The sequence below is a fragment of the Heptranchias perlo genome, chromosome 2 (genome assembly GCF_035084215.1).
Source record: "Heptranchias perlo isolate sHepPer1 chromosome 2, sHepPer1.hap1, whole genome shotgun sequence".
Classification (NCBI taxonomy): domain Eukaryota; kingdom Metazoa; phylum Chordata; class Chondrichthyes; order Hexanchiformes; family Hexanchidae; genus Heptranchias; species Heptranchias perlo.
The window spans coordinates 56,412,010-56,424,742 of NC_090326.1; the positions used below are offsets into that span (position 1 = coordinate 56,412,010).

The window sequence follows — 12,733 nt, forward strand, 5'->3', positions numbered from 1 at the left end:
ATAATTGGCACGTACATTCATGATGATGTTGCATGCACAACGTTGTAATGAATCTGGAGTATGTTATACACTTTTGGTTCTTGGAGTGTTAGAATTGTTTTTTTAGGTTTATTACCAATAAGAATTTTCTATGTGAAATTCCATTTGTTTAACACCGAGAACAACCTTTCACCACTTTGATGTTAGAGTTAATGCTACAAATCTGGCTAACCCTGTCTTATATCTGTGCTGGTAGTTGCTGGTTTTACACCAATGAAGTGGCTAAATAGCCCCTTATCTAATATATGTAACATCTGGTTATGTTAAGCCATACGTAAAAAATGTTCACTTCATCAACAAATAACTATCCAAACTTGTAGATGTTGTCCTGGAGAGGAGAGAGAGAGACTGTTCAGATCAGAGAGAGAGAGACTGTTCAGATCACCTGGTATTGACATCACAAAGACTTCTCACCAGCATTCTTGATATGAGGTTTGAAAAAGGGTAATGCTGTTTCCCAGTCCTGTGGACTGTTGATGAGGTGAGGAAGAAGTTCAAGGACTAATGCAAAACAGCAATAGTGAGTCAAGGCAAGCACCTAAATGAAAGTTTAATGGCCATATATGGATTGTGGAGCCAGCTGTTTGTAATGTAAATGCCCTGTTGCCATCACAACATGATGTAAGTATGGAATGATAGTTGAAGCTAATGGGAAAATGGGTTGTAACTAATGCAGAACCTTACATATGGTGCAAAGTTAACCATATAACAAATTCATGTTTGTGAGGAAAACATAAACTGTCTGCTAAAGACAGGTATCTCTGCGGAAATGGAGGGGGAGGTTTTAGATGGGAAACAATCACATTCACCCTGAGTTATTCCTGTCCTGTGTTTGAATTGCTGTGCATATGCATAATTTGGCACTCCAGGGTACGAATGGTAAATGTTGTGCTGGAATTCCTGACTCATTTATGCAACAAAACAGCTGTATCTTTTCCTTCTATCAGCACCATTTACTAAAACTAAATGTTTTGTTTCTTCTGAGCCAGGCAGGCTTATAACAGCAAAGCCGGAAGTGACAATGGAGGAGGACAGTTCCGAGTGAAGATCCTGCTGTCCAGAACGGTTCACAGTTTATCAGTTGAGACCCTTCCAGAAATTGGTCCCCCTGAAATGGGAGTTCTAGACCCCACAAAGATATGTACCTATTGATGTATGTTCCATATGCTGAGCATAATATGTCTGTGGCAAGTAGCACAGCATCAGGCCAGTAAACAAAGACATTCACACAACATTTACTGCCATGCTGTAATATTAATCTGCATTCTATTGTCCTCTTCGCAGGTGAAAGGTGCAGAAGTCTGCCGCCCAAGGTCAAGAGGAATAGCAACAGGCGGAGAGTTCCTTTTCCATACATTTTACCACTACAAAAAATCACCTAATTCACTAAATAGAGAGGTTTAGCAGGGTTCAGTCAGTGAATGTAACAGCATTATTGGTGATGAGCAATCATCAGATGAGGCCAGAGAGATTCAGAGGTGCTGAGCAGAGGCCCACACTCTCATTACATTACAAATTAGCTACTGCAGAGCTTTGTTCATGTGTCCATGTTTGAAATTGGGGTCTGGTATATAACAGTAGCCTTTGACCATTGCATAACTGGAAATGTTTTCACTTATTACTCAATGCGGCCAATTCCAATAAATGGCGCCTTAGTTTATTGCTAATGACGCTAGTACATTCAATCTGAAGTTAGTTTTATTTGCTCAAACCCTCACATAAGAACATAAGGAATAGAAGCAGGAATAGGCCATACGGCCGCTCGAGCCTGCTCTGCCATTCAATAAGATCATGGCTGATCTTTGACCTCAACTCCACTTTCCTGCCCGATCCCCATATCCCTTGATTCCCTTAGAATCCAAGGGCGCTAAATTGGGGCGTGCAGCACCTGTTGTTTCAGCACTATGCGGCCTCTCGAACATCCAAGATAGCGTCTTGGCTGCGCATGCACGTTTCCAGCGTGACGAACACCGGACGCCATCTTGGTATAGGTATTAGCACATGCGCAAATACCGAACGCCGGAAGCATGTACTTCCGATTCCTGAGTGTGCAATCAGTGCGCAATGTTGATTTAAAGTGATCGACACCATTTTGGCCCTTAATGCTCAACTCAACGCACAGTCTTAACCAGGACCATCTGAACGTTTCTTAGAGTGGCTGGAGGATCCCACCACCAACGCTATTTAAAGGGACCATGAAGGATTTACAGGTTAGTGGCTGAATTATTGCTTCTGGCTGCCAAACACCTGTAACTATTTTTGGAGGTCTCCTATACTTGAATACAAGGACGCGGGGACATAGCCTAACATTTAGAGCCAGGACGTGCAGGAGTGAAGTTAGGAAACGCTTCTATACGCAAAGGATGGGAGAAGTTTGGAACACTCTTCTTCAAACGGCAGCTGATGCTAGCTCAATTGTGAATTCTAAATCTGAGATTGATAGATTTCTGTGAACCAAGGGTATTAAGGGATATGAGGCTAAGGTGGGTATATGGAGTTAAGTCACAGGTCTACCATGGTCTTACTGAATGGCAGAACAGGCTTGATGGGCTAAATGCCACTGCCACTTGCTGCCTCCTGTTATGTGTCATCTTCTCCTGCAAGAAAGCGGGACGTGTGTCTGGGTGATGTGCCTGTCATGGTTGAATAGCTGCCAGTGTTTGTGGCCTGTGAGTTGTGGGTGGGCTGCTTGCAACAGTGGTAATGTATAAGGGTGAGAGGAAGCATCTGATTGGAAGAGTTTGTTGGTATGTGTGTGATGGGGGGGTGTATTGCGTGGATGTGGCTAGTAGTGCAGTTGGTAGGAGATGCCATTTGACCGTTGACCTCACTCCCTTGATCACTCATGTCAAAGCATTGAACTGCATCCATGTTTGTGGTGCTCTGCGCCTGGCATTGAATTCATCCCCCCGCTGCCTCCCACTGCCTTTTGGCCATATGTCTGGAGGGCCTCTTGCCTCCCCCCCACCCCACCGCCACCGTAGATATAGGCTGCCCCTCCTTCTGTCCACCTCTTGCATGAAGGCCTCTAGTGCATCAACAGAGAACCTTGGTGCACGGTCTCTTGCAGGCCTGGTACAAACTCAGATCGGCAGATTGGTGAGGACTGGCATGCAGATTGGAGGATGTGGGATTTAGTGGTGCGCAACCTTTATTCAATGTTTTAACAGAACTCATCAGTGTTTAAACATGGGACCTGCATCTGTGTTTTACATGTGCGATGTCTGATCTCCATTCAGACTCCGTGCAGACAGCAGATTTTTATTTTTAGCAAATAACAGGTCCCGGCTACCTTTAAGAGACATCCTCCCTTTAAGAGATTGGGGCTCCCCCTGCTGTTGGAAAGTGCAAATTCCATTGAAACCTCGTGTCAACACTAATTTCCAACGCTGCTTGAAGGTAGGTCCTCAGGCCTCACGAAAATCTCATCTTGCCTGCGCAGGGGCCATTGGGCGCAGGGTAATCGAGGATCGTGCTATCTACGCACTATAGTCCCTATCGAATAGGCCCTATCAAATTTTTGCCCCCAAAGATCTATCGATCTCAGCCTTGAATATACTCAATGACTGAGAATCCTCAGTCCTTTGGGGTAGAGAATTCCAAAGATTCACAACCCTCTGAGTGAAGAAATTTCTCCTAACTCAGTCCTAAATGTCCAACCACTTATCCTGAGACTATGCCTCCTAGTTATAGAGTCTCCAGCCAGGTGAAACAGCCTGTCAGCGTCTGCCATGTCAAGCTCTCTCAGAATCTTATATGTTTCAATGAGATCACTTCTCATTCTTCTAAACTCCAGAGAGTATAAGCCCATTCTACTCAATCTCTCCTCATAAGACAAACCTCCCATCCCAGGAATCAATCTAGTGAACCTTTGTTGCACCACCTCTAAGGCAAGTTTATCCTTCCTTAGGTAAGAAGACCAAAACTGTACCTAGTACTCCAGGTGTGGTCTCACCAAAGCCCTGTACAATTTCAGCAAGACTTCCTTACTCTTGCATTTCAACCCTCTTGCAATAAAGGCCAGCATTCCATTTACCTTCCTAATTGTTTGCTGTACCTGCATGGAACTAAACTTTACTTTCTAAATGGTAAAAAGTTAAAAACAGTGGATATCCAAAGGGACTTCGGGGTTCAGGTACATAGATCATTGAAGTGTCATGAACAGGTGCAGAAAATAATCAAGAAGGCTAATGGAATGCTGGCCTTTATATCTAGAGGACTTGAGTACAAGGGGGCAGAAGTTATGCTGCAGCTATACAAAACCCTGGTTAGACCGCACCTGGAGTACTGTGAGCAGTTCTGGGCACCGCACCTTCGGAAGGACATATTGGCCTTGGAGGCAGTGCAGCGTAGGTTTACTAGAATGATAGCCGGACTTCAAGGGTTAAGTTACGAGGAGAGATTACACAAATTGGGGTTGTATTCTCTAGTGTTTCGAAGGTTAAGGGGTGATCTGATCGAAGTTTATAAGATATTAAGGGGAACAGATAGGGTGGATAGAGAGAAACTATTTCCGCTGGTTGGGGATTTTAGGAGTAGGGGCCACAGTCTAAAAATTAGAGCCAGACCTTTCAGGAGCAAGATTAGAAAACATTTCTACACACAAAGGGTTGTAGAAGTTTGGAACTCTATTCCGCAAACGGCAATTGAAACTAGCTCAATTGCTAAATTTAAATCTGAGATAGATAGCTTTTTGGCAACCAAAGGTATTAAGGGATATGGGCCAAAGGCAGGTATATGGAGTTAGATCACAGATCAGCCATGATCTTATCAAATGGCGGAGCAGGCACGAGGGGCTGAATGGCCTACTTCTGTTCCTATGTTCCTATGTAACTTTCTGTGTTTCATGTACAAGGACACCCAAATCTCTCTGAACACCAACATTTAATAGTTTCTCACCATTTAAAAATATTCTGATTTCTATTCTTCCTACCAAAGTGAATAATCTCATATTTCCCACATTCTACTCCATCTGCCACCTTCTTGCCCACTCACTTAACCTGTCAATATCCCTTTGCAGATTCTTTGTGTCCTCATAGCTTACTACCCCACATCTGGGTGGGGAGCCTCACTTGCCAAGAACGCATATTGGAATTTCAGGTGCACTCTGCCCACAATTTCCACAGTCAGAACACTGTGGTCAGTGTTAACCTTAATTTTCAATATGAGCTGCCCTTTGGGAGAACAGATTCATTAAAATATTCTTTAAAGCAGTGTAGTTAACTGATGATGGTTTCTTCATAATGTACTTTATTGACCTCTTCATGAATTATAGACCAGGGATATTAAGGGATATGGAGCCAAAGCAGGTGGAAGGAGAGTTCGGTTACAGATCAACCATGATCTCATTGAATGGGGGAACAGGTTTGAGGGACTGAAAGGCCTACTCCTGTTCCTATGTTCCCATGTTCCTATGACCCTGAGTCAAAATGGTTGAATGCAAATCTTTTCTTAGTCTCTCTCTTCTCTCCAGTCTCTTTTTTTTTAAAATTTGGATGGCTTCTCTTTTTTCTCTTCACTCATTTCCGTAACCTTTACCCAAAGCTGCCAAACTTGTGTTCAAAAAATGCTGGTAAAAAGCAAGGACTCCCACAATACTTCCGTCATTCCGATCTGAATGGTTGTATACCCCATTCAATCTCCGTGCTGTGAGTCACACCACCTCCTCTCAGGTTTGTCAGGTATAAACACCACCCCACCCCCACCACCCTGCCCCCTGCCCCTTGAAGGTACAAACCATACATGGGTCTTCACAGTAGATGTTTTTATTCTCAGCTGATGCATGAATGGATACTGTCGAGGATCGCAAGGCAGCTGATGAGTCGATAAAAGCCAAGCATGCCTCTTGCTTGTCTTTTACTCCAGTAGCAATTTTGAGGAGCAATTGAGTTGCTGATGTCCTAATGTCAGATGCTGGTCATTTTCTGTTTCTTCTTTGCAGCTTTAGTGCTGTCGCCTTTTGAACAAAGTAGTAGTGGCTGGAGAAATTACCCTGGACATTGCTGACAGATTGATGGAAGTCTCAAAGATAACAATAGTATAGAAGGTGAAAGCAACAATCACCTGCACTGCTTCCAATATTGCAGGTGACTTTTGATGTGAGCCTGACAATTTAAATCCTCTTTTAACTTAACACAGCATTTGTTTATTGAACCTAAATGCCTGGATGCAGTCGTCATCCAACCAATCAATAAATCTAAACAATGTCACTCAATCCTGATGTGGAGATGCCGGTGATGGACTGGGGTTGACAATTGTAAACAATTTTACAACACCAAGTTATAGTCCAGCAATTTTATTTTAAATTCACAAGCTTTCGGAGGTTACCTCCTTCCTCAGGTGAACGATGTGGAAAAAAATCGTTCACCTGAGGAAGGAGGTAACCTCCGAAAGCTTGTGAATTTAAAATAAAATTGCTGGACTATAACTCAATCCTGAGACATGCATCTCTTTCCAGAATCCTAACATACAATACCACTGCTGGGTCCACTGTTGTTCACCATATACATAAATGATTTGGACTCAGGAATCGGAAGTACAATTTCAAAATTTGCGGACGACACCAAATTAAGGGGTATAGTTAATACCGAGGAGGACTGCGACAAAATACGAGAAGACATTCGTAAACTTGCAGAATGAGTGTATAATTGGCAAATGAATTTTAAAATAGATAAGTGTGAGGTGGAACATTTTGGTAGGAATAATAAGGAGGCCGCATATTGCTTGGAAAATAAGAGTCTAAACAAGGTAGGGGAGCAGAGGGATTTACGGGTACAGATACACAAATCACTAAAAATAGTGATGCAGGTTAATAAGACCATTAAAAAAAAAGCAAACCAACACTGGGGTTCATTTCTAGAGGGATAGAATTGAAACGCAGAGAAGTTATGCTAAACTTGTACAGAACCTTGGTTAGACCACACTTGGAGTACTGCGAACAGTTCTGGTCTCCATACTATAAAAAGGATATGGAGGAATGGAGAAGGTGCAAATAAGATTTACTAGGATGATACCAGGAATGAGAGGTTATACCTATCAGGAAAGATTGAATATGCTGGGGCTCTTTTCTCTAGAAAAGAGAAGACTGAGAAGTGTCCTGATAGATTTAAGATTAAGAAAGGGTTTGATAGGGTAGACATAGTGAAGATGTTTCCACTTGCGGGGCAGACCAGAACTAGGGGCCATAAATATAAGATAGTCACTAACAAATCCAATAAGGAATTCAGGAGAAACTTTTTCACCCAGAGAGTGCTAAGAATATGGAACTCGCTACCACAAGAAGTAGTTGAGACGACTAGCATAGATGCACTTAAGGGGAAGCTAGATAAATACATGAGGGAGAAAGGAATAGAAGGATATATTGATAGGGTTAGACGAAGTAGGGAGGGGGAAGGCTCATGTGGAGCATAAACACCAACATGGACCTGTTGGGCCGAATGGCCTGTTTCTGTACTGTACATTTATTGTAATTCTTTGTAATAGTAAGCAGCCATTTTGAAAACAGTAAAATCAAAAATTGAGAGCCACTTAAAGGAGCCAATTGGCTCAACACCATTTACTTGGCAGGCTCCCGGCTGTGTTTGTTGCTGTTGCTGGGTTTCGCACCTTGGGTGAGGGGAAGACAAATGGTTGTGTGTCTACCACAAGGTAACGGCTCCGACAGAAGGTAAAGATGTTTTAATTTTTAGAAGTTTTAAATCTTCTACCGTGTGCAGTTGAGCATTATGCAATACATGAACAGATGTATTGTACACTTGACATCACTTCAAGTGGGAAATTGTGGAGAAAGTGTTGTGTGGCAGACAGCCAGCGGGGCTCACATATACAAGGGCCTGCATACAAAAGAAGTCTGTCTGATATCTGAGTATCAACTTTTTTTGGAGTCATTTGAACATGTGCGAAGTTCCCTACAAAGATCTCACAGTGACTGGGTAGGAATCCACTCTCCGCATCTATGCAGTAGTGCAAACCGCTTAATAAAATTGAAGTTCACCATTCAGTGAGTGGCAACTTCAAGGCCACATGCAGCAAAGCCCCTACTGACAGAGTTCCTAAGCTCAGTTGCAGTGCCTCTCTTGAATGCTTTGGCTCGGCTATAGAGATCTTGGACTTCAATGTACTGGAGTCTCTATTGTATGGATCCACATGTTGAGGGATTGGGTTGAAAGAATATTGAGGCAAGACTTCACCGTCCACCAGTAATGATTGCAATTATGACCATCAATTGCCTCCAAGGTAGGAAAGTTTTGCTTCTGCATAATAATATATACATTGGGAATGATGATCAATGGTGTGTAATAAAAATAACATTTTTGTCCCCTTGCATAAACCCAATGGGGGTAATTTTTGTGTTCCTACCGCCCCATTTCACTTGAAAACAAAGCAGTAGTTGGACCAAAACAGCGTGCCAGATGAAAATGTCAACTTAATGATGAGATCCTCTCTGTCATGATTTCCGGGAGGATCTCAACCCTGGTGGCCAGAACTCCCACCTGAAAAAGGCAGGAGCCTCATACATATGTGCTAATCAGGGTCAGATGATGCAGTTAGGACCCCCAACGCCATCATGTTTCTGCCCACATTGTTACTGCCACTTCCTGATCTTGCTTACCAACCATGGGATATATAAATCAGGCGACGACCATTTTCAGTGATATTTTAGTTGATCTAAGCTAAAGATGTGGAAAGTCATGGGTGATATTTTGCTTGCAGTGGCTTGCGGGATTTTTGACCTTAGGTGATTTCAAAGTGATTGTAGCTGCTGTAGAATGGTATAAATTAGAATCGTAGAATCATAGAAAATTTACGGCACAGAAGGAGGCCATTCGGCCCATCGTGTCCGCCCGGCTGAGAAACGAGCCACCCAGCCTAATCCTACTTTCCCACATTTGGTGTGTAGCCCTGCAGGTCTAAAGGGGCTCCCGACATTGCGTTTATTTCTTCATGGAAGACCTTCTGAGAATCCAAGTCTGGCAAGAGGAGGAAGAGAAGAAGCAAAAGCAGGAGCAGCAGCAGGAGGAAGGAGCAAAGAGAGCTGCGGCTGGGGCTGCACAGGAATGCTTACTTTCCCAACAGAATTTATAGGCCCAGGACAACATACCTGCAGTTCTCTGAGGATTGGTGCATTAGGAGGCTGCGTTTCTCTAGGGAGACTGTCTCAGAGTTGTGTCGCCTCCTGCAACATATGTTCTTATGTTCTTATGTTCTAAGACCTGCAACCAACTGCCGCACCAAGCGCAGCATTGCCTATTGCAGTCAAGGTTACTGCAGACCTAAACTTCTTTGCCTCTGGTTCCTTCTAGGCTGCAACATCCAGAAGCAGCAGGATAGAACTCTGGGATTTGTACAGATTACCGAATTCCCCGAAGTCTGTGGCCTCATTAACTGCCTCCATGTCACCTGGTGGGCTCCTTCAGATGGCTCCCAATGCCTTCATGAATCTTAAGGGCTTCCAGCCTATTAATGTGCAACTGGAGTGTGATCACCAGCAGTGCCCCATGCAGGTCAGTAACCACTTTCCTGGAAGCTGCCATGATGCATTTATATTGTACCAATCCTCCATTCCCCACTCTTTGCCCCTGCACAGCAGTGAAAGGCTGGCCGCTTAAGGATAAGGCCTATCCCTTGTATATTTGTGCCATGACCCTTGTCAGCAACCCACGCTCAGCGGCTGAACTGCACTACAATCAGATCCATGGCTCTACTAGAGCCCTCATTGAGCTGCCGACTGAAGTCCTCAAGCAACGATTCTGATGTCTGGACAGGTCTGGTACGGTCCTGCAATACAGCCCACAAAAAGTCTCCCGCATGATAGTGATTTGCTGTATGCTGAAAAACCTCTCCCATGGGAACAACACAAGGAGCCACCGCTGGATGAGAACCTTCAGCATGATAAGGGAGAAGATAGTGAGGAAATATAGCATGGCGAGGAAGGGGGAGCACTCCAACAGTTGAGTGCAATCGGAGCTCATTGGCTGCAATTCATTAAAGGGCACTTTAGCTGAACAATCCCTGCTCAGCTGCATTAACTGTCATGTCTAACATCTCTCCCAGCCCTTCCACCCTCAAACAAACTATATCTTCCATAAGGGAAACATTGATATCCATGTCAATTAACACTGCAGGATCACCAGCTAGTAAAGGAACACTCTATGCACAAAAAATTTCAATAAGGTTTATAATTTTACTGGCTTATATAAATGCTTACTCACTAATGATTACCCTGGTGTGAGCCCTTAGTGCCTGTCTTAAGTGCTCCATTACTTGCTCTAGTGCCCCTCTGAGGTGCACCCTCATTGGCTGCGGCATGTGAGGTGGAAGGCTGCTGTAGCTCAGTCAAGGGCTCTTGGTCTGTGACCACTAGGGGCTTGCAAACTGCAGCAACTCAGCCTCTGTCAGGACTGTCTGGCCCATCTGGCTTTCTGGCACCAGAATGGATATTTGTTGAGGGGGTCCGAGGGACGAGACATGTTGTCATCGTGAGAGATGGCATCATGTTCCATTCCCATTGCACGACTGCCCCTGCTACCAACTTGTAAGTCAGTACTCCTACTCATCCGGGAGAGCAGCCTATGGACATCCGTGATCCAATTGAAGATCCTATCCAATCGCTCGCCCAGCCTGTCCAAAGTGAAGGATATGTATGGCCCCTGCATGAGCATCCACAGGAGATGTTATTACTGATGCCACAGATTTCTGCAAAGTGGGCCCAGCTGCAGCTTCCATTGAGGTGACCACAAGCTCTATGGTTGACTGCAGAATGTCAATGACACATGCCCAGACGCCACACAAGACTGGATCCCTAACGTTTTATCTGTCCTCTTCAGCAGAGCTAGGATGCAAGCTGGCCTTGAGTGAGCTGTTTTCTAGTCCTTTCTTGCCACCTCCATCTGATCCTACTCACTTGTGGTCTGTGAATCACCCAGTGCAGACCCCTCTAACAATGCCACACGGGGTGTCGATGTTTATGCTAGTGACTGGATGGGTAGAAACGAGTGATGATGCTTCAGAAGGGTTCTCCTCCCCAGACTGGAACACTTGAGACATTTGATGGACCTAGAAAAAGAGAAGAGGGACAGGGTTATCACGTTGTGGCAAGGTTAAGTAATAGATAAATGGCAGTGCAATTCAACACCAGGATTTCATGCTGAATGTGAGTGAGAGTGTTAGGTAGGGAAAGAAAAGGATGGAAAGGTACTCAAATACCTTTATTATTCCTGGCCTCCAGCCTGGCCATCTCTAATGCTGCATGCCATTTGCCTGCCGGTAAGGTCAATGGTGGTCTGTTCCATTGATGTCAGTGTTTGATAAGTGACAGAACCTCCTCCTGTTCTATTGGTCTCCCTTCTATTCTGGTGAGGTTATGGCAGGGGAGTGGGAGCAACTCTGAGGAAATTCTCAGCCTAGCTTCTAGAAGACAATTACCAAGGGTAAGCACTTAGCTAAGAAACATCAATTTCAACTGCACAGCTCACTTTTAGGAAAATAAATTACACTTCTGATGGGGTGGAAGATAATAGTATAAAGTTAACAGAAGGGCATCTATGGTAGTCAAGGTAATGTAGGGGTCAAGAGAGGTGGGAGAGAGGTAAAGCTGGGTATCAACAGTGTACCTGTGGAAGCTGATCCCATGTCTGCAGATGATGTCACCAAGGGCAGCGTGTATATAAAGAGGAAGAAATCGAGGATGAATCCTTGGGGGAGCCCCGAGAGGACGGAAGAGAAGCCATTGGTGAAGATGCTCTGGCTGCAATCAGATTGAGTTGGATTGGGGTAGTTGGATGTGGGTGTGGGATAGAAGGAAGTGACCGCAAATGGCCTTGTTAGTGATCGAGACCACAGGAGTCGAGAGGCCATGGAAGATGATGAGTTTAAGAGGGTGGCTGTGACTATGGGTAAGAGAGATTATATGAAGGGACAGGTTTAGAGATGACAGCAGGGTGGAAGATTCAGAGGAGAGAGAGTAAGGTGAGCTGAGACAGACATGGAAATCACCAAGGATGAGGAGTTAATAGTGCAGTGGCTCAGGGAGGAATGGAGGGAGAATATCTCAGGAAAATAATTGGGGTGGGCCTGGAGGGCAGTAGACAATGAGGATTTTAAAAGAGAAGTTTGAGGGATGGAACAGAGTAAAGTGCTTGAAGGAGAAAAAAGTGCCAGAAAAGTAGAGAGACCAAAGTGTGATTTGGTAATTAGGGCCATGCTACCAAGTGGGGAAGTTTCGGTAAGGGGCAAGTTGTTGCCACCCATTAGCCAAGTTTCATGTCAATACAATCACTCACAATAAGGTGCTGGATGATTATATTGACAGCCTGGCTTTGACCAGGCACTTGTGGCATCTGGTGGAAGTAATAGCAGAAAAGTACTTACTACAGGAGCAGAAATAGGGAGAGATCTGGTGGGACAGGACCTTGCCGAAGTTACACAAAAATAAAGATATAACTTCAGAGGAAAATCCTCCCTTCTGTTTATTGGGGGTAAGAAAATGAAAGGGGGATATCCTATTGTGGGTTAGTACAGAGAGAAACCATTGAGGAGTGAAAGTTATTGGGGATGGCAGACTCATTCATTATGATGTCACAAAATCTAAAAAGCATTTCATGTTATTATTTGCTAGCATTTGTTCCAAGCTGCATAAATTTGCAGGAACTATAATATCTCCTTGATAATGAAACAAATCTTTAAACAGATCTAA

The 12,733-nt window shown here is 44.2% G+C and overlaps 1 long non-coding RNA gene across 1 annotated transcript; it reads left to right on the forward strand.

Annotated features, from left to right (window-relative positions):
• Nucleotides 1-483: 483 nt before the first annotated feature.
• LOC137333541 (uncharacterized) lies at nucleotides 484-1,595 on the forward strand. The gene is made up of 3 exons (XR_010965912.1): nucleotides 484-660; nucleotides 1,029-1,192; nucleotides 1,324-1,595. It is a non-coding gene; the product is annotated as an uncharacterized lncRNA (long non-coding RNA).
• The last annotated feature ends 11,138 nt before the right edge of the window (nucleotides 1,596-12,733 follow it).